Genomic DNA, 26487 nt, shown 5'->3' with positions numbered 1-26487 from the left:
AACCTGCGACCGTAGCAGTCGCGCGGTTCCGGACTACAGCGCCTAGAACCGCATGGCCACCACGGACGGCGTGGCGAGCAAGCTACACCGCGATGCAGAGCGCCTCTCTTGCAGAGTCTGCCACTTGAGTTTGCTAAACATCTCCGTAACGCTATCACGGTTACCAAATAACCCTGTGACGAAACGCGCCGCTCTTCTTTGGATCTTCTCTATCTCCTCCGTCAACCCGATCTGGTACGGATCCCACACTGATGAGCAATACTCAAGTATAGGTCGAACGAGTGTTTTGTAAGCCACCTCCTTTGTTGATGGACTACGTTTTCTAAGGACTCTCCCAATGAATCTCAACCTGGTACCCGCTTTACCAACAATTAATTTTATATGATCGATCGACTTCAAATCGTTCCGCACGCATACTCCCAGATATTTTACAGAAGTAACTGCTACCAGTGTTTGTTCCGCTATCATATAATCACACAATAAAGGCTCCTTCTTTCTATGTATTCGCAATATACTACATTTGTCTATGTTAAGGGTCAGTTGCCACTCCCTGCACCAAGTGCCTATCCGCTGCAGATCTTCCTGCATTTCACTACAATTTTCTAATGCTGCAACTTCTCTGTATACTACAGCATCATCCGCGGAAAGCCGCAAGGGACTTCCGACACTATCTACTAGGTCATTTATATATATTGTGAAAAGCAATGGTCCCATAACACTCCCCTGTGGCACGCCAGAGGTTACTTTAACGTCTGTAGACGTCTCTCCATTGAGAACAACATGCTGTGTTCTGTTTGCTAAAAACTCTTCAATCCAGCCACACAGCTGGTCTGATATTCCGTAGGCTCTTACTTCATCAGGCGACAGTGCGGAACTGTATCGAACGCCTTCCGGAAGTCAAGAAAAATAGCATCTACCTGGGAGCCTGTATCTAATATTTTCTGGGTCTCATACATATCGTATAAACAATATTTGGTAGCGTGGAGCCGCGCCGCTCTGCTGTTGTGCAGTTACGCTCAGTGTGGTCTTACCTTGAAATGGTAGATCGTCACCAGAGCTGTCCGCCCCGATAGCTGAGTGGTGGTCATCGTGACGGATTGCCGTCCTACGGGCCCGGGTTCGATTCCCGGCTGGGTTGGGTATTTTCTCCGCTTAGGGACTGGGTGTTGTGTTGTCTTCATCATCATTTCATCCCATCCCGCGCGCAGGTCGCTCAATGTGGCGTCGAATGTAATAAGATCTGCACCTAGGCCGGCCGGTGTGGCCGAGCGGTTCTAGTCTGGAACCACGCGACCGCTATGATCGCAGGTTCGAATCCTGCCTCGGGCATGGATGTGTGTGATGTCCTTAGGTTAGTTAGGTTTAAGTAGTTCTAAGTTCTAGGGGACTGATGACCTCAGATGTTAAGTCCCATAGTGCTCAGAGCCATTTGAACCATTTGAAGAGCTGCATCAGGGCGGCCGGACCTGCCTCGTAAGGGGCCTCCCGGCCAATGACGCCAAACGCTCATTTCCATTTCCATCACTAGAGCTGCTTACGTTCCACCAGCTTAATACCTGTCTGATTGTCCCAGAATTTTCTATCCAACCTGTGAGCGAAAGGCCCGTCGTTTGGCGTCCCGGAACCGTGCGACTGCTACGGTCGCAGGTTCGAATCCTGCCTCGGGCATGGATGTGTGTGATGTCCTTAGGTTAGTTAGGTTTAAGTATTTCTAAGTTCTAGGGGACTGATGACCACAGCAGTTGAGTCCCATAGTGCTCAGAGCTATTTGAACCAATTTTGTTTGGCGTCCAATGGCACTGTGCTATCACTAACAAACTGTCAATAGAACGGCAGGTTGTTCACGAACTTATAAACTAAAAGTTACAGGAATAGGAACAAAAAACAAAAGAGGAGCGAATGACAGCCTGCTTATTTTTTCAAAGTTCCCCACCATCAGCACAAAAGCCCCACTGTTCATCAGGAAGGCCTACCTCGCAGCAAACGCTTCACATTTTATTTCTTTGGTGGCTCGCCAAGTCATAAATGTACGAGACGGCAACCAAAAGAGGACCTGCATCCAGAGGAGGTTCATGATTGGTTACGTGACTGATAAGAGGTGTCATCCAAATACAACGTAATTCTGTGCGGTATTCTACAGTAGTAGTGACGATAACAGTCATCACTTTGAAGAGTTATTAAATGCTACATATAGTTTATCATTAAGGGCTCTTGCAGTAATACCTTTGGTGATTAAATGAAACTATATGGCTCCAGAGACCTTTTCAAGTCTCAGACATCTATGATGTATATGTGCAGACTGAAACGGCGAATGAAAATTTCTAAAAAGCTAGGAAGCTGGGATTCGAACCCGGGTCTCCTGCCCTGTTTCAGGGTGACATAGTGTTTAGCGCATCTGCCTGGGTTTGAATCCCGGCCTTTGTACAAAATTTCATTCGGCACTTCAGTGTGGCCGCGCGGGATTAGCCGAGCGGTCTAGCGCGCTGCAGTCATGGACTGTGCGGCTGGTCCCGGCGGAGTTTGGAGTGTGTGTTTGTCCTTCGGATAATTTAGGTTAAGTAGTGTGTAAGCTTAGGGACTGATGACCTTAGCAGTTAAGTCCCATAAGATTTCACACACATTTGAACATTTGAACTTCAGGGTGCATACATACGATTGGTGATGTCTATCCTCAAATGTGGAACGTTTATGAAAGGGATGTTCGGCTTATAAGGGATGTTTATCAAGATACTGAAATTTTGATTTACTGCTACTGCTTAGTAACAACAGTTTTGCAGAGAGAAAAGCTGTAAGCAAAGAGCAAGAGGGACATATCTTTCATCTTTACGCGCCATCTCTGTGGCCATTGCCGCTCATAAACCGCCAGTCCCAGTCCACGTGCACACACTCCTTTATACGTCACCTGAGCGCGGGCTACCTGTTTCACAGTGCGCTGACAACGTAACGGCGTTTCTGCATTGTTTGGAGGCTGGCGATGTACTCCACTGCGGCCGCAGGACCGTGTGTTTCCTGCAGTGGAGCGACGCGGTTATCGACAGCGTTCACGCTGAGGCTCGATCAGTAGCCACAGAGTTTACAGGGACAGCGGCAAGCCTGATTCGCTGCGTCTGCTTTCCACCACAACTCCTCCGATTTCTGTGCCCTGTTTGTGAAAGCCACGCCCTTCAGATAGTGGTACACGCAGTACAGTTTTGGCTATCGCTGTACAGGGCTCACGAACAAACGTACGATCAGAAGATATGTTTATATCCGTATGGGTTTGTGTCCATGACTAAGTTATTTTTTGTTCACGTAACACGCTGCTAACATACTTTATACATTCCCTTCAGCTGGAACTTTAGTCTAGGTATTACCTGAATCTGGACTGAAATCCTTTCTTTTACGGATAACAGTGAGAAATGTGCTATCGTCAAAAAATGAGATGTCCAGTTGCGAGTTCCGGTAGGGTGACGTTTCAATCCGTTGTGAAATGTAAAAACAGCGAAACGTTCGGTGGAGACTGAGGGTGTAATTCTGTATTCCTGACTCTTATATTTTTCCCTAAATATTCTACATTACATGGCCAACAGAGGGGTAACGATCATGGCCCGACTCGAAAGATAGAGGGCCGAGGACAAACATAAACATAGACAGTATCACTGTGTTACGGCTATGAAAAAGCGAATATTTCCTTATAGGAATAAACGTAATAGGAAGCAGTTTGAAACAGTATCCTGCTTATAGCTACCATGCGAGGCTTGTAGGTCGTAGACTGTACGGCATAGTGGAGTAGTGGTGAAAAGGCGTTCAGCGTTGTGTATGATTTGTACAAGGGGAAGGCAGCCAACTGCAGATACTGTCGCGGAGCTGCATCAGATGTCCGTAATCAGGAAGTTAAGATGTCGACTATTAGAGATGTTTTTAGAGATCGTATATTCGTTTGAACACCTCAGTTGTCTACAATGCGTGGCCCATTTGTAGGTAGTACACGTATACTTTTACCTTTCTCTGACCTTTGAACGAATTTTCTCAGCAAGTAATTGTGGTAAGGGAAATAAAACGTGACGTGGAGTCAGGACATGGTGTATCTACGCCACTTTCAAATTGACATACACACTCGATCTTGTCGAAAGTAAAGGTGGAATTAAGTTCAAAGCGAAATAGTCCCCAGGACTACGCAAACATCACATTCTGTTCCTTATTCTTACCAATTAAGGTTTATCTTATTGTTCACAGTCAAAACTATATCTATACAGAGAGTCTTCGTAGTTTCATTTCTACGTGTTATTTCTTCACTTCGTATAGATAACAGATTTCTTCATTATTGTGACTGCACATACAAGATTCTACATCTACATCTACATCTACATCCATACTCCGCAAGCCACATGATGGTGTGTGGCGGAGGGTGCCTTGAGTACCTCTATCGGTTCTCCCTTCTATTCCATTCTCGTATTGTTCGTGGAAAGAAAGATTGTCGGTATGCCTCTGTGTGGGCTCTAATCTCTCTGATTTTATCCTCTTGGTCTCTTCGCTAGATAAACGTATGAGGGAGCAATATGCTGCTTGACTCCTCGGCGAAGGTATGTTCTCGAAACTTCAACAAAAGCCCGTACCGAGCTACTGAGCGTCTCTCTTACAGAGTCTTCCATTGGAGTTTATCTATCATCTCCGTAACGCCTTCGCGATTAATAAATGATCCTGTAAAGAAGCGCGCTGCTCTCCGTAGGATCTTCTCTATCTCTTCTATCAACCCTATCTGGTACGGATCCCACACCGGTGAGCAGTATTCAAGCAGTGAGCAAAGAGGTGTACTGTAATCTACTTCCTTTGTTTTCGGACTGCATTTCCTTAGGATTCTTCCAACGAATGTCTGGCATCTGGTTTACCGACGATTAATTTTATATGGTGATTCCATTTTAGATCACTCCTAATGCCTAGTCCCAGATAATTTAATTAACTGCTTTCAGTTGCTGACCTGCTATATTGAAGCTAAATGATAAAGGATCTTTCTTTCTATGTATTCGCAGCACATTACAAGTGTCTACATTAAGATTCAATTGCCATTCCCTGCACCATGCGTCAATTCGTTGCAAATCCTCCTGCATTTCAGTACAGTTTTCAATTGTAAGAACCTCTCGGTATGCTACAGCATCATCCGCATAAAGCCTCATTGAACTTCCGATGTTATCCACAAGGTCATTTATATATATATATATATATATATATATATATATATATATATATATATATATTGTGAATAGCAATGGTCCTACGACACTCCCCTGCGGTGGGGTAGTTTGCATGCATCAGTGATACAGGTAGCCGTCCCGTAGATGCAACCACAACGGAGAGCTTTCTGTGAAGAGACCAGACAGATAGGTGGTTCCTGAAGTTGGGAAGCGGCCTTTTCAAGACTTGCGGGGTCAACATTCTGGATGACTGATTGATATCACCTTGTAACATTAACCAGCGTGGCCTTGCTGTGCTGGTACTGCGAGAAGATGAAAACGAGATGAAACAAGAGCTGTTATATTTTTTTCCCTTATGGCTTAATAATCATGGCATCTTTCGGGTAAAATTTTCCGGAGGTGAAGTAGTTCCCCATTTGGATCTCCGGGCAGGGACTGCTCAGAGGATTTAATCAGGAAAAACGAGACTGGCATTCAGTGCATCGGAACATGGAATGTTAGATCCCTTACTCGTATAGATAGGAGAGAGAATTTAAAAAGGGAGGTTAGATGTAGGGACAATACGTAAGTATGCTGGCAGCAAAATATGACTTGTGGTCAAGGTAGTACGGGTTATCGACACAAAATCAAACGGGGAAGGGTCGAGGGGAATGGGGGGGGGGGGGGGTAATGCACGAGTAGGCATAATAATGAATAAGAAAATTTCAATATATGTAAGTTACTATGAACTGCCTGATGAATACATTATCATAACCAGGACAGGCATGAAGCCAACGCCCGCCACATTAATACTAGTTTACGTGCCAACTAGCTTCACAAATGATGAAGAAATTGAAAGGCTATATGATATAAAGCAGGACGAAAATTTGATTGTAATGTATAACTTGAATTCATAGTAGGAAAAGGAAGGGAACTGAAAAGAGTTGATGATCATGGAATGCGGCAAAATAATGGAAAAGGATAACGCCTGGCAGAATTTTGCACAGAGCATGATCTTATTATCGCTTGGTTCTAAGAGTCATGAAACATGGTTGTTTGCGTGGAAGAGATGTGGGGACATTGAAAGGCCTCAGATTCTTTATATAATGGTAAGGCAGAAATTTCGAAACCAAATTTTAAACCACGAAAAATTTCCAGCGACGTAATTATGTGGACTTCGACCATTTTGTTAGTTATGAACTATAGATTAAAACCGACGAAATTACAAAAAGATGGGAATTAAGGATATGGGACCTGGAGAAATTGAAAGAACCAGATTTTCTTCAGTTTCGGAGAGAACATCAGGGAATGACTGAAATAGGCAAAAGGAACACAATAGAAAGCGAATGGTTATCTCTGAGAGATTAGTGAGGGCAGTGGAGGATCAAGTAAGTATGAAGATAAAGTCTCGTAGGAGGAACAAAAGGAGAAGATATAAAGATGCAACAAATAAAGCAGCGACAAAGAAATAGAGACGTCTAAAAATGATATTGGGGGAGAGCAAAGAAATGCAGTTGCATGTATATCAAGAATACATATTACAAGTCAGTATTAAGCAAAAAAAGTAAAGCTTAAAGTTAGAAGGAATATGAGGAAGATCAGTGTAAGGGGAAGAGACTCGAAGACAATAATATAGAAAGAGCAAAAGGAGTAGACGAAGATTACATAGGAGACGTGATATTGTGAGAAGAATGTGACAAAGGAAGACCTCCATAGAAATAATGTCCCGGGACTAGAGGATAATCCGTTACATTTATTGAGAAACTCAGGGGAATCAGCCATTACAAAATTATCCAATTGGTGTGCGACATATATGAGACCATGAGACCAGGAAAGTATCCTTACACTTCAAGGACAATGTGCACTGATTTGCCAGAACATTATGACCAGCTGCCTAACAGCCGGTATGTCCACCTGTAGCACGTATAACAGCGGTGACGCGTCGTGACATGGAAGCAATGAGGCCTTGGTAGGTAGCTGGAGAGAGTTGACACCACGTCTACACACACAAGTCACCTAATTCCGTTAAATTCCGGGGAAGGGGCGATCAGCTCTGAATCCATCTTCAGTCACATACCAGATGTGTTCGATCAGGTTCAGCACATCAACTGGAACTTGCCACTGAGTTCCTCGAACCACTCCGTCACACTCCTGGCTTGTGACATGGCGCAATATTATGTTGAAAAATGCTACTGCCGTGGGGAAACATGATAGTCACGAACGGATGTACGAGATTGGCAACCAGTGTTCGATACTCCTTGGCCGTCACGCTGCCTTGCACGATCTCCACTGGACCCATGGATGCCCACGTGAATGCTCCACAGAGCATAATGGAGCCACCACCAGCTACTCTCCACCCCGCAGTACAGGCGTCAAGAAGCAGCTCTCGTGGAAGATCACGGATTCGCGCCCTCCCATCGACACAATCAAGAAGGTGTCGAGATTCATCAGGCCATATAATACTCTGCCTTTTCGCTAACGTCTAGTGCCAATGGTCTTGTGTCCACTTCAGTCGTAATTGCCGATGCTGTACCGATAACATTGGAACATGCATGAGCTGTTAGCTGCTGTGGCACATCGTCATAGCCCAGATGTGTTCGATCGGGTTCAGATATGGCGAGTTAGGAGGCTAGCACATCAACTGGTACTTGCCACTGAGTTCCTCGAACCACTCGATCACACTCGTGGTTTGTGACATGGCGCAGTGTTATGTTGAAAAATGCCACTGCTATGAGAAAACATGATCGTCACGAATGGATGTACGTGATCGGCATCCATTGCAAGATACTCTTTCCCCATCATGGTGCCTAGCACGAGCTCCTCTGGACCCATGGATGCTCACGTGATTGCTCCACAGGGCATAATGGAGCGACCACCAGCTACTCTCCAACCCACAGGTGTCAAGGAGCAGTTCTCCTGGAAGACGACGGATTCAAGCCCTCCCATTGACATGATGAAGAAGGTATCGGGATTGATCAGGCCATATAATACTCTGCCATTGCGCCAACGTCTAGTGCCAACAGTCACGTGTCTACTTCAGTCGTAATTGCCGATACCGTGCTGATAACATTGACACATGCATGGGTCGTCGGCTGTGGTGACACATCGTTAGCAGTGTACACTGTGTGTTTTGACAGACTCGTACTCTGCCCAGCTTTAACCTCTAATGTTAGTTCCACCGCAGTTCTCCGTCTTCCCTGTGTAAACTATCTGCCCAGCCTACGACTCAGACATCTATAATGAGGGGTGGCCGCCCAACCCCGCGACGTCTGGACGTGGTTTCGACTTGACTTCGTCTTGTTGAAGACACTCAGCACAGCACTCCTCGAACACCCGACAAGTAGTACAGTTTTCGACATGGTCTTGCCGAGCCTCTGGGACATCACAATCTGCCCTCGGTAAAACTCAGATTGGTCGCGCGCCTTCTCCATTCTATACACGGGCAGCACCCTCCTCCAGGAACAGTGCTTGTGCCTGACTAGCAGTTATTCCTCGCTAGTTGACGCTGCTTTCGGCTGGCCGGGTTTATATCGATAGTAAGTCGGTGGTCATAATGTAATGGCTGATCAGTGTAATAATTCAGTACAAAAGAAGGCAGGTGCTGACAGTTAAGAATACAAAAATACTGACATTAACTACACTCTTACACAAAAAAAGCAAAAAAGACACACGACGAAGGAACTGTCCATGTGGGACTGAAATCAGGAGATGTGATGTACTTATACAGAAAAAAAAATGATTACAATTTCAGAAAAATTGGATGATTTATTCAAGAGAAAGAGATTCACAAATTGTGCAGGTCAGTAACGCGTTGGTCCACCTCTGCCCCTTAGACAAGCAGTTACTCGGCTTGGCAATGACTGATACAGTTGCCGGATGTCCTCCTGAGAGAAGGTATCATGGCTAACTCTGTCCAATCGTCCAAATCCCAAGATGGTTATAGGGCCCTGCCCGTGTTGCTCCAAACGTTCGCAGTTGGTGAGGGATCTGGAGACCTTGCTTGCCATGGTAGGATTTGCAAGCACGAAATTTAAGCAGTGGAAACTCTTCCCGTGTGCAGGCTGGCGTTATCTTTCTTGTTGTAATGTAAGCCCAAGATGGCTTGCCATGTTGGGCAACTAAACGGAGAGTAGAATATCGTAAACGTACCGCTGTGCTGTAAAAGGTCCGCGGATGACAATCAAAGGGGTCCTGCTATGAGAATAAAGGGCACCCCAGACCGTCAGTCCTCGTTGTCGGGCCGCATGGCAAGCAAGAGTCAAGTTCACACTCTGCTGCTCTCCATGACATGTCCAGACACGTCGTCGCTGTCATCGGGCTCAGTTGGAAGCCGGACGCATCACGGAAGAAGATTCTGCTCCAGTCAATGGGATTCAGGCCGAAGACATATCATGTGACGCGCCAGTTGGTGGCGGGATACCAACCTCGTTGTCACCCTCCACACGGCCCGATAATCGGGAGTGATGGTCTGGGGTACCATTTTATTACATAGTAGAAAGCCTTTGGTTGCCACTCGCGACATCCTCAGGCACAGCGGTATGGCGACGATGTTCTAGGCCCCGTTTCGTTGTCCTTCATGGCATGCAATCCTGTGCTTACATTTCAACAAGATAATGCCCGTCCGCACACGGCGAGAGATTTTATTGCTTGCCATATCCTACTTCGGCCAGCAGCGTCGCCGGATGTCTCCCCAACTGAGAACATTTGGAGCATTATGCACAGGGCCATACAACCAGCTCGGGATTTGGTCATCTAAAGCGCCAGTTGGACAGAATTTGGCATGATATCCTTCAGGAGGACATCATCGATTCTGTCAATGGCAAGCCGAATAACTACTCGCAGTGACTTGACTTGCTCGACTGACTTGCTCAGTTTGTGAAAGTCTTTCTCCTGAATCAATCAACCAATTTTTCTGAAACTGTGCATGTACATCAGACCTGCCGATTTCCGTCGGATAATTCCTGTACAGTCTACTAGCGGAGCTTGCGAGCTTGTCACCGATAGGCAAAATCCCAGACATGTTTTCCAGGTGGCATGTCAGTTTAACACGCAGGTCATGAAGCGAGAACAAGTCATGCAAAGAACAAGTTGTGATTATACTTTGCAACATGTGAACGACCACCATGTGCAGGAATGCACTGAACCAAGGGTACCTTTTCGAGCTCGTTGTTGTTCTGTGCCATGCCTTACTGACATCAAGTTCAGTGTTCTCTCGGTGTTCTGTGATGTACCTTTCATTGAACAGCATTACGTCCCATATTAGCTGCTATTTTACAAAATACAGAATTCACAATGGTCAACCATTCCCAGCAGTTGTAAATCCATAACTTGTTCACGCGGAACCTTTGAAGCCGACGAGGTGTGGTGACCCCTTATGCAATTTTTCCTATGGCATTGGCAAGACTGAGTACTGCTTAAGACACACAGGTTGTGTGTTTGGGAAGAGGTGGGTTGAAATCTCCATCTGAAAGCTGATTTATTGTCTCCCTTCTTTCCCTGAATCACATCTTTGAACAACGTCATGGATGATTTCCTTCCCTTGTCTTGTTACGCCAGTAATTCGTCTCTCAGTACATTCGATGTTTCAGAGATAATGCTTGGGGAACGCAGGCGGTATTACTTGGTTATACTACTCACTGACGTGTCACAATACAGAGCTACAGATTTCCAACTCAGTATTAGTGAAACGAGAGAGTATTTTTAGAAGCTCCTCTAAGTGTTTCCCTCTCATAGTGCCTAGAACCATTCAGTCACGAATGCTGACGGTTTAATAACCCTAATACTCAGCCTAAGAACATTTCCTAACTTACTTAACATATACATCATAACGCAAGACGAGCACTTGCGAACAACGGAATTCGAGACGGGAGAGCTCCTGTGTCTTGTTTCGCTCCCATCAAATAGTTTTCATTGCTTCTCGTACAAGGACAAGCCGTTAATTGAAACTTCCTGGCGGATTAAAACTGTGTGCCGCATCGAGACTCGAACTCAGGACCTTTGCCTTTCGCGGGCAAGTGCTCTACCAACTGAGCTACCCAAGCCGTTAATTACACGTCTTAGAGCTTAATAAAATTTCAGACAAGTGTACATCATTTGGGAAAGAGATAGAGAGAGGGAGGGAGAGTGAGAGTGAGTGAGTGAGAGAGAGAGAGAGAGAGAGAGAGGGGCCGGCCGCGGTGGCCGTGCGGTTCTGGCGCTGCAGTCCAGAACCGCGGGACTGCTACGGTCGCAGGTTCGAATCCTGCCTCGGGCATGGGTGTGTGTGATGTCCTTAGGTTAGTTAGGTTTAAGTAGTTCTAAGTTCTAGGGGACTTATGACCTAAGATGTTGAGTCCCATAGTGCTCAGAGCCATTTGAATTTTTGAAGAGAGAGAGAGAGAGGAGGAGAGCGAGACAATTATTTAGGCTTTCACTTCGACACTCCCTGGTTTTTGAGAAAAACGACATACAAGATTTGTCCGTAAGTTCTAATGCCAAGAACAAATATATTGGCGAGCTGATCCTTTGTTAGACTCATAAAGGCGTCACATTCCAGGTTAATTGATTCATTTTTTCCCGATCCATAGGAAAGATTTTTCCACAAAAATGATTATTTTTAAATAATCGAATAATTTTATTTGTTTGATGTGGAAGAATTTACAACGCAGATAGTATCATCCAGTTATTGCATTTCATATTTCTTCCGTTTTTGGGACAAGTTTTCGTTGAATGTTTGATACATTCAGAACGTGTTAGGTAGAAGTTAAGTTAGTGTGTAGATCATGTTTATTACAGTTATTGTAGTACAGAAGTACTGAAAAAAGTATTAATTGCTAATGAAATGAAAATCTGAATTTTGATTACATTTACAACTCGTTTGACACAAAATTAATACCAATATAACAATGAATGTTGATTATTTCTTTGAAAAAGTGAATTTCTATAAAAAATATTCTTCGATGTGGAAGGGCAGTATTGAAACAAATTCTTCTGTTTTATTCGAATAGTGAATTATCTTCTTTTTTGTTTGTCATTAAATAGTTCTTCCCTGTGTAATACAATGTTATTTCTTCTCCTTCATTCCGTCTCTTTCTACGTTTGTTTTAGATGCATTCATAAGTTGTATGAATTGACAACAGTAATAATGTTGGTATTCTGCTCTTACTTTTTTTTAATGGTGCCAAGAAATCTAATTGGCGATATGTTTTGAGGTCGTGCCGAAATTTTTACATGTATGTGTAATGCTTCACGATTCTGCTTTTTATCTTTGCAAAAATATCCTTGTAATTGTAGTAAGAAGGTTCTAAACACCAATAAAGTGTGTAATAGTTGAAGTAAATATTAAATATCAAAGAAATAAAAACGTGAAATTTTTACTATTAATGATTTATTCTTCATCAGATAAATGAAACTACTTATAAATTTACTTACACGAGTAAAAACGTTTCCATGAATTCGAAACATGTACTCTAATCTGAGTCCACAAAGCCAGAATTTGCCACGGTCGCCACCCGCCAGTTGGCTGTTGACTCGATAACACTTACAGGACACACAAAACTATGTTGATTTTATAAAAGTTATAACCTACAGTTTTCGAGCTAAGAACCGAAATAGACGACTTTTTTCTGTGACAAAAATAGCTGTTCACGAATTCCGTTGTAAGTAACACCATAATAACGTTCTTCACATTGCCCTCAGATGGTTACTCTTGCAGATACTTTCGTGTCTGATGTGTCAGTGATGTCATTCTCCTTTTGTCTCTTCTCCGTAAACTTACAATTACACTGAGGTGGCAAAAGTCCTGGGATAGCGACATGTCCATAAACAGATGGCAGTAGTGTGAAAGAACACTCCATTGACGGAGCTGTTTTCTGTACACAGTGAAAAGGTTTCCGAAGTAATTATGGTCGCACGATAGACTCTTAACGCGGAGTGGGACTTGGAGCTAGACGCATGGCGCTTCCCTGTCGGAAATCATTAGGGAAATCAATATTCTGAGATCCACAGCGTCAAGAGTGTGCCGAGAATACCAAATTTTAGGCATTTACCTCTCACCATGGAAAACACAGTGACCGACGGCCTTCACTTAACGACCGAGAGCAGCTGCGTTTGCGTAGAGTTGTCAGTGCTAACGGACAAGCAATACTGCGTGAAATAACGGCAGAAATCAATGTGGGACGTCCCACGAAGATATCCATTAGGGCAGTGCGGCGAAATTCGACGTTATTGGGTTATGGCAGCAGACGACCGACGTGAGCGTCTTTGGTAGAAACAGGATATCACCTGCAACGCCTCGCCTCGGCTCATGACCAGACGACTGGAAAACTGTGGCGTGGTGCGATGAGTCCCAATTTCCGTTGGTAGGAGCTGATAGTAGGATTCGAGTGTTGTGCAGACCCTACTAAGCCATGGGTCCAAGTTATCAACAAGGCACTGTGCAAACTGGTGGTGGTCCCATAATGGTGTGGGTTGTGCTTACATGGTCCAACTGAACCGATCATTGACTAGAAATGGTTATATCCGTCTACTTGAAAACCGTAGGTGATCACGGACTTAACGTTCACAAGCAACGATATCACCAGGCCACAACTTTTCTGGACTGGTTTGAAGAACATTATGGATAGTTCGAGTCATTTGGCCACCCGGATCATCTGACATGAAACTCCTCGAGCATTTATGGAACATAATCGAGAGGTCACTTAACCTGCCAGGGTAGCTGAGAGTGCTAATGCGCTGCTTCCTGGACCCGGGTAGGCGCGGCGGCCCCAGATCGAATCCGCCCGGCGGATTAACGACGACGGCCGGTGTGCCGGCCAGCCTGGATGTGGCTTTTAGGAGATTTTCCACATCCCACTAGGTGAATACCGGGCTGGTCCCCGCGTCTCGCCTCAGTTACACGACTCGCAGACATCTGAAACACATTCACTTTATTTCACTATTTACACTAGCTGCTGACAGCTGGGGTACACTAATTCCCTCCTGGTGGGTATGGAGTGGCGGCAGGAAGGGCGTCCGGGCACCCCTTAAAATTAACCATGCCAATTCCGTACTTAACCCTGCCGACCCCGCACACAATGCGGGATAAAGGCAGTAAAAAAAAAAGGATGGCTATAGATGGAGATTGCCTCACTATTTCTACAGGGGACTGCCAGCGACTTGTTGAGTTCATGCCACATCGATTTTCGGCACTACGCTGGGCAAAATGAAGCCCAATACAGTATTAGGAGGTACCCCATGAATTTAGTGACCTCAGAGTAGTTTGATAAGGGAACTTATTTGCTTCTGTCCATGTTTAGCCCAGTAATCAGCTTCTGGGACCTTGCTTTTATGGCGTTTTCAGAGACTTGGATTTTTTTCATATAAATACTTTCTGTAGACTACTGCCTTCGCGAATTATGCATGCTTCGAATCATCATCAGTACCACCATCGTTATAAAGCATTTGGAATGAAATGGTGGATAAAGGTTTGCTCTGGACTTTTATATGGTTGACGTTCTTCAGGTATACGTATGCACAGTGTCCGTGCATCTTCTCGTGTGTCTTCCACTTATGTTCCAATAGGCTGCAAATGGTTCAAATGGCTCTGAGCACTATGGGACTTAACTTCTGCGGTCATCAGTCCCCTAGAACTTAGAACTAGTTAAACCTAACTAACCTATCACATATATCCATGCCCAAGGCAGGATTCGAACCTGCGACCGCTCGGCCACCCCGGCCGGCAATAGGCTGCAGTCACGGTGTTTTCCTGTCTTCTGGATTCCGCTAGATTCTGTTAACAACCCATCAATAAGGAGTCCACAGAAGCTGCTTTATTATGTCGACAGTTGGAATTATTCTGAAGGGATATCCTTCCTTCAAGCAGTGGGAGCGTCACTACTTTCTTGGTCCGTCTACCACCCGCACAGTTGCTAATGTGTACCTCTAACCTTAATTTTCATTGCGATTTTCTCCTGTCTTTTCCCTGTGTCATTTAAGTACAATACAGGAAATTTTATCAAGCACAAGTATAGCGTGCATCAGAACGCTTCCTTTGGATACTCAAACACCAGCCAAGTTCTGTTACATATCAAATTACTGTAAGTTTTCTATACACCCCCCAAGGTAAATGAACAGTTATTCAAACGAGAACTTGACGTCTACAGGTAACGAAGATCACAACAGAAAACTGAAATTCTAAATGTCTTATCATTTCCATACTTTCGACGATATTCTCTCCGCTGCAGAGTGAAAAGCTCATTCCGGAAACATCCCCCAGGCTGTGGCTAAGACGTAGCTCCACAATATCCTTTCTTCCGGGAGTGCTAGTTCTGCAAGGTTCGCAGGAGAGCTTCTGTGAAGCTTGGAAGGTATGAGACGAAATACTAGCAGAAGTAAAGCTGTGAGGACGGGGTGTGAGTCGTGCTTGGGTAGATCAACTGATAGAGCACATGCCCGCGAAAGACAAAGGTCCCGAGTTCGAGTCTCGGTCCGGCACACAGTTTTAATCTGCCAGGAAGTTTCATATTCTCTCAACGTTGGAAGGTATTCCAGGTTGTTGATTTTCGTGCACATGAATATTTAACATCTTCTTTCAAGGGTCATTATTGGTTCACGTTGTATCCTTAGTTATTACACTGAGGAAGAATTTCATTTCTGTCAGTTCTCCTCTGCAGTTACAAATATAAGAATTCCTAACATTAGATTCAAGTAATACTGCAGAGGGCACAACACTACGAAGTGGTTGTGAGGACGGGAGGGCATTTGCGCTTAAAAACACCGAAGTGGGTTCGGTATCATACCGCATTTAGGTTTATGCATGAGATTCATTCATGTGGTCCTCGTCTGCCATTCCAGGGACGCAGGAACCTGCGGTCCTCATCTGCTAATAGTTGCAGGTTTTGCACTACTGTCTCGCTGACAAGTTACTAGCCCCACATAAACGCTCTTATAGCACTTGCAGATATCTATTCCCATTGTTTGTTTTTTAATAAAAAGTTCCTTGATATCGCATAACGTTATTACTCTGGGACTTTTTCATGTTTCAACACAAATCTGGGGATTTATTTATTCACTACAAATAATAGTAACGATCCTTTTACAAAAGCGCCATGCGGATCATGGCCTCATATGATAGAAACATTTTCTGAAACACTTCTACCCTCTCACTATGCCAATCCAAAAACATTTCAAGAAATGCTGTACTGCAGAAACAGTCTGCCGGTACGATTTCCGAAGGTACTAAGGGCCCACTTGATGAAGCAGCTTCTGTAGACTCCTTGTGAATGCGTTGATACCAGTATCATCATTATCGTCTGTTAACAAAATCGCTAGTATTTCTGATCCTTGTGCACTAGTGACACAGTAAGTTGCTAAGTGTAATGACGTCAGCCCCTGAAAGTTTTGGTGTTACATGAGTGCTATGCTCAAAGTTGCATCATGCTTGCACAACTGTCAAAGATTTCCAATCCTACTTCCAATTCACTATTGTGACTCTCTGTTGTTCGCTTAGCTAAAATGCTTTATTTTAATTTGCAGAGAGGAAAATAAGTAAAAAAAAAAAATTGCGTGTTTACCTCTTTAGTTTTAATAATATCAGTCAAATATTTTATAGTTAACTAAGAACTAAGCAAAACATTAGTCGGCACTAGAATGTACTTTAAGATGTGTAAAAGCTACATTCTGAACGTTACGCAACGTGATGCAATGTTCCATTTACTAGAATTGGTAACCCTTTCTTCACTGCTGTTCTCACCTTGTTTTACTTTGTGTCTTTGTTTCAGATGCAGGACTTGACACCGCAGACTCTTCTACATGTGTGGCGCCATCTCAGAGGCATGTGCTTACAGCTTCTCAGGAAAAATCTCATTGCTTCTCGGATAACATGGACAAACATAAAAACTTTGAAGAGTGTCAGTGACATTGTAATTGTACCATAGACAGCAAAATATTTGAATTGAACAGTATCAACGGTGTCTTGATAAGATATTACGTAACGCAATGTAGTCGAATCAAATAATGTGATGTTCAGGGAATTAGAATAGAAAATGAGACACTAGAAATAATCGGACGCCAAAGAAGTGAACATTGCTGAAATAAATTACCAGCAGCAAGAAAACATTTCCAAAAAAAAAAAGGTAAACGTCGAATGTAAATGTGTTGAGAAGGTTTGTATTAAGGTATTTTTCGGGAGTGTACCCTTGTAAGGAATTCACACATTAAGTGGCAAACAGCTCATAAGTAAAGACGATAGAAGCTGTTGAAATATTACGCTCCGGAAGGATTCTCAAGATTACACGAGAAAGTCGAACAGCTAACGAAGAAATACTAAACAGAACTGGGGGAAAATAAATTTGTGGAGGGAGTTGGAGTCATTCTGCAGAGGCGAAGTGGCTTGCACAAGAAAATTATCCTTAAGAGCTACATCAAACCAATCTTCGGACTGAGGCCCACAACTATAACGAATATGTGGAACGCCAGACACGATAAGGAACAAAGATGAGATAGAACACTGGTAGTTGCAGTGCGTTACACTGTGTAGATGAGACTGAGAAAGAAAATTCTAAAATTGCAGTCCACAAATGCAGATACCGAGGTCAGCCTAGGACTACTCAACACAGGATCAGCTTCGAACTGAAGATATCTGAAGAGAGATCTTTTTTTTTTTTTTTTTGACGCTCCGGAAGCATTCTCAAGATTACACGAGAAAGTCGAACAGCTAACGAAGAAATACTAAACAGAACTGGGGGAAAATAAATTTGTGGAGGGAGTTGGAGTCATTCTGCAGAGGCGAAGTGTCTTGCACAAGAAAATTATCCTTAAGAGCTACATCAAACCAATCTTCGGACTGAGGCCCACAACTATAACGAAGATGTGGAACGCCAGACACGATAAGGAACAAAGATGAGATAGAACACTGGTAGTTGCAGTGCGTTACACTGTGTAGATGAGACTGAGGAAGAAAATTCTAAAATTGCAGTCCACAAATGCAGATACCGAGGTCAGCCTAGAACTACCCAACACAGGATCAGCTTCGAACTGAAGATATCTGAAGAGAGATCTTTTTTTTTGACGTTACTGAACACTTTAAGTGAAGATAGGTACAGTCGACAATCATGCCTGTTCGTATGTCTTGATAAGCTCGTAAAGCTTCAGTTGTGTACAGCTCGCAGCACTGGGAACGCAACACGCACCGGAAATTGTAACGATTTTACTTATAGATCGTTTTGATTTTCTGTAATTGAGTATAATTACTGCATATTGTTTTGTATATACATTGTAACACTTACTTTTATCTGTTGGAAACGCTGAGATGTTTCAGCCTCGAATGTGCAAATAAGAATAGAGATGAGTCGTTACGTTGTAGCTGTATGGCAGCGTTTGAGGGTCTGGGTTTTCCCCAAAGTAATTATGTTTCGTGTTGTTACATATTAACCCTGTGGATTACTAATTGTTTCTTTTCAGTTTTGCTGTTACGATGTGTTGTGTTAATACCTTTCTTGTGAAATGTTATGCTGTTTTTCTATTGTACAATAAAATGAATGTTAAATGTAAACTAGTCGTATTTAGACGCTCTGGCGTAGTCGGGGTTATGCATTGCTGTCGAAGCTGCTATCACATTATCGCTGGGCGTGCGAACTCGCCGGCAGTACAGTGTAAAGCGGTGTTGATATGTCAACACTCAAGTCGAGTCGAGTCGCGTACGGGGAACGGTGGAGAGAATAGAGATACGACGTATGTGTTACGACGTAGTAGTAAGGCAGCGGTGCTAAAATATGTAATGCCTCGGCGGAAGTTTGGTGTGGCCAGGTCCAGTACAAGGCATTATGTGGGCACGGGACAATCACTGCAAATGGATACTCGTAGTAGCTAACATGAAGAGTATCGTGGAACCAATTTTAATTACTGGAACTGCAAGAAGAGGAGCCTGTGCCACATACTGGCAACGAACAATGCCTTAACATGCACTGACGGCGACTCAACATGGAGATGTAAGTAATTATTGTATCAGGCTTGTGTAGCTCATTTTGTGACTGAATATCAGACAGATATTTCAAAGTGTCTACCTAAGACAAAGTTCCATCCCACCCATTATTATTAACCTGAGAAAGTCCTAATAAATGAGAAGCAATTGCAATGTTTCTCTCTAAAAGAATTGGGTCAGATAAAATAACTTAGCAGTAAGTAACGTTCTGCTATGCTGAAAGGGTAACAGTAATTAAAGTCTTAGTAGTTTGCAACATAGTAATTAACCAAAGTATTTACGCCTAGTAATTTGAACAGTAATCTCAAAAGCAGTACTTAACAAAGTAAACTTCAGCAAAAGGTACTTTTGCGAATTTTTCAATGATAAATAAGTTTTTATTTTACGCAACTGTAATCAGTCAAAAGCATTTAAGTCTTGAGCAAATAATGGTAGTAACTGTACAAAGTGATTTTCGGTTACTGTTAGTGAATAATAGCGAAAGATGCTGTTATTTGAGAGCAGCAAGTCAGTAAAAGCATTGTTCGAATTTTGACATACTTTTGCAGTTGAAAATTAGATTTGTAGATTACGTAAATTTGAATTATACGAAAGTGATCATTGAACACGGCTGTTATCATCACATCGTTTTCCAGGTTTAATTGAGAGAATTTGGCAATGAATAAATATACATGCCTTTTGCGCAAAAGTAACGACAATAGCATTACAGGGAGTGGACATCACGAGTTTTGCATTTTACGTAACGTTCCACAGGTAATAAATTTTTTCTGTTCTATGTTCATTACTAAATTGTTTCCATGCTGGAAAGTATTTCACCATTATGACATACCTATTTGGAGCTGTGCTAACGTGATATTGAACAACTGTGTCCTATTTTCGCCTGATAACATTCCAAGTATTCTTATGTGTTTACCAGTAATACAAGTAAGTAATTACAGAATCAGTAATTTTGCTCATGTACTGAGCTATGGACTGTTAATTTTCTTTACTCATTAACTGAATTCATAACATTTTTTTCCAAATTTTGCTAACTACTGCGATTCGATTTCATTCTTTCTGATCATTTTACTTTAACCACAATTCATTTTCTTATCGTCAATGCTAAAGGCACTGAGCGTTGGCGATTCGGTTACAGCAGCACGGATTTCGTTTATTTTTTGGAGTAAACCCATGTGTAATGTTCTCTCGAAAGGAATAGTTAATTTGAAAGAAAATTATTGAAATTTGATTTATCTTAGTGAATACAGTAGTAGTACAATAAAGAAGTATGTGTCATGGAAATATCAACGTTCATTAATATCAAACCTCCTACTTGGCATAGCGCCTGTGTTACCCACTATTATGATTTTTTCTTGCAGTCAGCTGCAGAGTCGTATATCTGAAAATCTTGATTGTAATGTATAATGCAACGGAATGTTTTGCATTACACAAAAGCCGTAGCTGGACTTCGTGACTAGAAATTTAGATTGCATGTTTCGAATTACCCTACTGGCCATTAATTTTGCTACACCAAGAAGAAATGCAGATGATAAACAGGTATTCATTGGACAAATATATTATACTAGAACTGACATGTGATTACCTTTTCACGCAATTTGGGTGCATAGATCCCGAGAAATCGGTACCCAGAACAGCCACCTCTGGCCGTAATAACGGCCTTGATACGCCTGGGCATTGAATCAAACAGAGCTTGGATGGCGTGGACAGGTACAGCTGCCCATGTAGCTTCAACACGATACCACAGTTCATCAAAATTAGTGACTGGAGTATTGTGACGAGCCAGTTGCTCGGTCACCACTGACCAGACGTTTTCAGTTGGTGAGAGATCTGGGTAATGTGCTGGCCAGGGCATCAGTTGAACATTTTCTGTATCCAGAAAGGCCCGTACAGGACCTGCAACATGCGGTCGTGCATTATCCTGCTGAAATGTAGGGTTTCGCAGGGATAGAAGGAAGGGTAGAGCCACGGATCGTAACACATTTGAAATGTAACGTCCACTGTTCAAAGTGCCGTCAATGCGAACAAGAGGTGACCGAGACGTGTAACCAATGGCACCCCATACCATCACGCCGGGTGATACGCCAGCGAATACACGCTTCCAATGTGCGTTCACCGCGATGTCGCCAAACACGGATGCGACCATCATGATGCTGTAAACAGCACCTGGATTCATCCGAAAAAATGACGTTTTGCGATTCGCGCACCCAGGTTCGTCGTTGGGTATACCATCACAGGCGCTCCTGTCTGTGATGCAGCGTCAAGGGTAACCGCAGCCATGATCTCCGAGCTGATAGTCCATGCTGCTGCAAACGTCGTCGAACTGTTCATGCATATGGTTGTTGTCTTGCAAACGTCCCCATCTGTTGACTCAGGGATCGAGACGTGGCTGCACGATCCGTTGCAGCCATGCGGATAAGATGCCTGTCATCTCGACTGCTAGTGATACGAGGCCGTTGGGATCCAGCACGGCGTTCCGTATTACCCTCCTGAACCCAACGATTCCATATTCTGCTAACAGTCATTGGATCTCGACCATCGCGAACAGCAATGTCGCGATACGATAAACCGCAATCGCGATAGGCTACAATTTGACCTTTATCAAAGTCGGAAACGTGATGGTACGCATTTCCCCTCCTTACACGAGGCATCACAACAACGTTTTACCCGGCAACGCTGGTCAACTGCTGTTTGTGTATGAGAAATCGGTTGGAAACGTTCCTCATGTCAGCACGTTGTAGGTGTCGCCACCGGCGCCAACCTTGTGTGAATGTTCTGAAAAGCTAATCATTAGCATATCACAGCATCATCTTCCTGTCGGTTAAATTTCGCGTCTGTAGCACGTCATCTTCATGGTGTAGCAATTTTGAAGGCCATTAGTGTATAAACTATACAAATGAGCATAAAATAGTGCACGGGTGGCTCGTAATTGCCAACTCACCAAACCAGTCGGTTCCCAACATTACTGAACTTGGCTGCTAATGTTGGCTTGCTTATTTTGTGAGGTCGCAGGATATCGTTTGGATTCGCATGTATTTTTTGTTTGTATCTTGAAGTCCAGCTGTACTGCAAAGACATTGTATCTAAGTATGTTCCTGTTACACGGGAAGCGTCCCGTTTTCCAGAGGCCGTTTGTAGCATTTTCCATTGTCACTGCTCTCAGGCAGGGCGCTACGAGCAACCTTGTAAATAAAAATGTGGTTATCACTTGAGCTGACAAGGGACCAGTCCTATCCAACATGTCAAAACTGCTCTGACATTTTTTATACATGAAGATTACACCAACATAAACACAGTTTCAGAATTATAGCTGCTAAGAGACACTGCAAGTTTTTTTTAAAAAGTTGGAAAGTGCCAAATTCGTGGCTTTTCGGGTGGTTGGACAAATGTACAGTACTACCGTAATTGTAGCAGACACCACATGCACAACACAATACCTTTGGTAGACGGCACATCGGTAAACACGGCACAACGTGATCGTAATTTGTGAAGCGAATTTCAGGTTCCGTTGATAGTTTTCTCTGACACAGTTGTTCACAGTTACTAATTCCTCGCATTTGGAAGACATTTAATATCTATAAAAATTACGAGTTACCTCTGTAGTATCTGTAAAATAACAACGGATATAAAACTGAATTATTTCTTTGTAATTTCATCTTATATGCTTGCTGGTAGCATAAATCCTTGTATAGATTTCAGAGTTCATAGTAATGTGGAATCCAATTAATGTTTTCAATCTCGCAAAGACGATATATAAAGAACGTGATATACAGTCAAAATCACTGTATTCTGTTGAAAACCTACTTACGTATTATTTATTAGTTAATTTCTTGGACATTCATTTGAATGACGTCGACATTTCATTAGAAATTGTGGAAATATTAGAAGAAACAGCAAATAATTCTGACAATTCTGTAACTGTGGTTCAGCGATGATTGTTGTGGCACTGAAAGTCCAGAGTAAAAATACAGCACCTTTCTAGACTAAAGAAAACATGAAGAATAATAGCTTTCATTGACAAAGAAAAGGCTCTCATCTCAATGCTTAAAGTTAAGCTCTCTGCACAGCTGGTTTCGTTTCGTATAATTTGAACGTGCGTTAAATACATGGAAGAATGATTTATACGCAGTACAAAACATGCACCAAAATGAAACTCGCAGAAAAGTGAAAGAAAAACTACTCGAAAGATTTAGAACTGCGCGTGAGAGTCAGTGTACCATTACCGAGGGAGAGGGAGATCTACGAGAATGGACCCACTGAATTACGGGTGAGATGAACATTACCTATTTCCAGGGTTCTTCGACCTAGTTAAACAGCTTCAGGAACCTATAAAGAAAAGGAAAATTACGGAGTTTACCTCAAGTAAAGGTGTAGAGGAGATATTACAATTAGGTAATACTGTGGAAAAATTCATGGCTGATGTGTTGACGCAGCTTCTTGTTACACTGTAAAATGCTATGTATGGAACCAATCATTCAGGTTTCGTGCAAGAGCTGCATGCCAACAATGCTTTCTCAAATTCGAGCGAAAAAAAAGACGGAGTGTCAAAAATAGTTCAAATGGCTCTGAGCACTATGGGACTTAACATCTTAAGTCATCAGTCACCTAGAACTTAGGAACTACTTAAACCTAACTAACCTAAGGACATCACACACATCCATGCCCGGGGCATGATTCGAACCTGCGACCGTAGCAGTCCAGAGGTTCCGGAGTGAAGCGCCTAGAACCACTCGGCCACCGCGACCGGCACGGAGTGCCGCTTGTATAGTCAATGAATGCTGTGACACATTCGTATACAACAATGCCAGTGACAAGTATCGGTGGGTTACTGTTTCGGTAGCTCTACATCTGTCTTGAGGAACCTCAAGGCAAATCACGATAAAATTATGATAAAATTTAAATATGGACTGTTTAATTGCTTATATATTGTAACTGACATAGCGAAATCTGTCAGAATGGGAGAGAATAATTTTCAGTGTCACATCCGAAACGTCTTCTTTTCTTGGTTTCTTGGGCAGGACATACCAACGCCTCTGACTTTGGATGGACGATATAAAGATTTTATGTAATTCGGATTCCTTATGGATGCGATTCGGTCTCTCGATAAAAAAAAATGAATAAAAAATAAAAAATTAAAAAAAATTGTCACGGGAAAGCATTTTTCATAAAGCTGTCGGACAACATAATTTCCGATTTCTCTTTATCATTTCATGTTTACCAGCGGAGAAGTGTTAAACTGCCGCTATTTGTGCTCTGTCAGTTTGCATCAGCATGTCTTACGAATTTGATCACTTATGCCAGCTACACAGCACAATGTGCAGAACAACGGCTACCACATCAGCAGAACAGCATTGTTAAGCTTTAGCCATTTGAGCACTGTCAGTTTGCGTCAGCATGTCTTACGAATTTGATCAGTTATGCCTGCTACAGAGCTCCAAATGCAGAACAACGGCCACCACACTTCCTACTCCATCTCAATTCAGTTCATATAAAACTAGTAATTACTGTGAAGTGCTTGAATGCATTCATTTTTATTTTATCAAGTGCGGCTGGCCTTAGGAAAATGTCGTCATGTAATAGACACTTCTTATTTTAGTGACGACTACTTGGAATAAGCAAAGAACAGTGCCTTTTTTTATGTCCATCCCTTTGACTAGAGGTCTTGGGGGCCACGGCCGTTCACTACTGTGAGAAAATGAAAGGCCTACAGCGGTCCTTATGATCTTGTTTATTGTGTAGCTACCAGTTTCGGCACTTCAGTGCGCCATCTTCAGGCCGTTGTTGATGCTCAAGGACTTGTCACGATCATATATACACTGAATCAATGTCCAACATAACTGGGTTGCACAAACATCGGTAACTGCAGATGACGGTTGGAGTGCTGACACCATAGTTACAGATATATGCATAAACAAGTTATTTTGGCCAGTGATGCAGTTTATATATGGGTCGTGATAACCCCTTCAACATCAACTAAGGCCTGAAGATGGCGCATAGAAGCATCGAAACTGGTAACTACACAATAAATAAGATCATAAGGACGGCTGTAGGCGTTTCATTTTCTTACATCAGTTCCATTTGTAGTGAAGTATACATTATTAAAAAGCTACCATAAAAACTGTGCTACAGGGATTATTACAAAATATTTCATGTCAACAAATTAAAGTGTCTATTGATTATTGATGGATGACGTCTGTAATGTAAAATCATGCACTGCCTTGATTATCTTTCATCTGCTAGTCACTTGTGTAAGAATTGCATTTGCAACAGTTTGGCTGTCGATATGAATTCTAAATTACTCAAAATGTTAACGATTTTAGACTTTTGTCATATTGTTGAAGTGCTCAAAATACCCATATGTGCACTTTAGGACTTCACGCTGTGCGGCGCTGTGTTCTCTTGTCATTGGTGTGTTCGCCTATTTGTGCGCTAGGCAGGAAGGGCTGTAAAAGCCGGTGTTATAAGCGGTTCATCGTGTGGCAAAAATGAGTAACTTTAACAATGAGTAAAAAATACTTGCAGTGCACATTAGCAGCTATAATTTTGACAGTGAATTTCTTTTGGTATATTATTCTTGAATAAAGAATTTCGAGGTAGGTTTCGACATGTCGTATTGGACCATTCCCTTGTGAATTGTGTGCCCACCAGGTTTTGCTTCTTGCGGATAATGGGTTTCAAATGGTCCCATGAATTACAAACAAGGGGCTGTACTTCACGTGTGGAATGGGCTGATAAACAGATGGTGTGGATATGTTTTTCTATTCCTTTGTTTATGACACAAATGTGATATGTTCCCCATCAAGTATTATCACAGCAGAATCATCAGCATGTGGCTTCACAAAGTTACACAAAATTGTCAAACCATGTAGTAAAAATACTTAATCAGCTACTAGTGTGACAAGATGTAGTTACCCTAACATGAAGTTTTGTGTTCTAATATGCCTTACTCTTGAGTATAATCATGGTATCAGATATTAGGAATAAGTCATCTGACGATAAGAAACCTAGCCTCATAGTTGTCCTACTTGGTTAAAACAACATTTCATTACGACAATGAAGGAGAACTTTGTGAAAAACAATCTTATGAATACTGTTGCAACAGCTACTCAACTGCAGATATTAAAGCCCTATAAGCACACACATTCTAAAAACTTGAAATCAAACACTTTTAAAATCAAAGAGTCTCGACAATATCCAGCTATGTAAATGGTCTTATTGTCACTGCTCTTCGCCTTCTGTACTGTGAGAACGAAGTTGTAATACCTCCCAGCAGAGCTGAGGACATACTTTAGTCACAATGTAGCTTTCTCACATTAGCGAACTCTCTCATAATTGGTATCTTTCCTCTATATCCAAATTCATTTACAGTAATGATAGTATCTTTTGAGTAAATTAAAAACA

At 42.7% G+C, this 26487-nt stretch overlaps 1 long non-coding RNA gene across 1 annotated transcript in view; it reads left to right on the top strand.

The window, feature by feature from the left end:
- LOC124595147 overlaps positions 1–18660 on the top strand; it is a 44980-nt gene extending 26320 nt beyond the window's left edge. Inside the window, exon 2 of the long non-coding RNA XR_006978180.1 lies at positions 16889–18660. This is a non-coding gene — a long non-coding RNA (uncharacterized LOC124595147). The remainder of the gene's footprint in view (positions 1–16888) is intronic.
- The last annotated feature ends 7827 nt before the right edge of the window (positions 18661–26487 follow it).

Source organism: Schistocerca americana, chromosome 2, assembly GCF_021461395.2.
Source record: "Schistocerca americana isolate TAMUIC-IGC-003095 chromosome 2, iqSchAmer2.1, whole genome shotgun sequence".
Taxonomy (NCBI): domain Eukaryota; kingdom Metazoa; phylum Arthropoda; class Insecta; order Orthoptera; family Acrididae; genus Schistocerca; species Schistocerca americana.
This window is presented reverse-complemented; position numbering and strand designations above follow the sequence as displayed.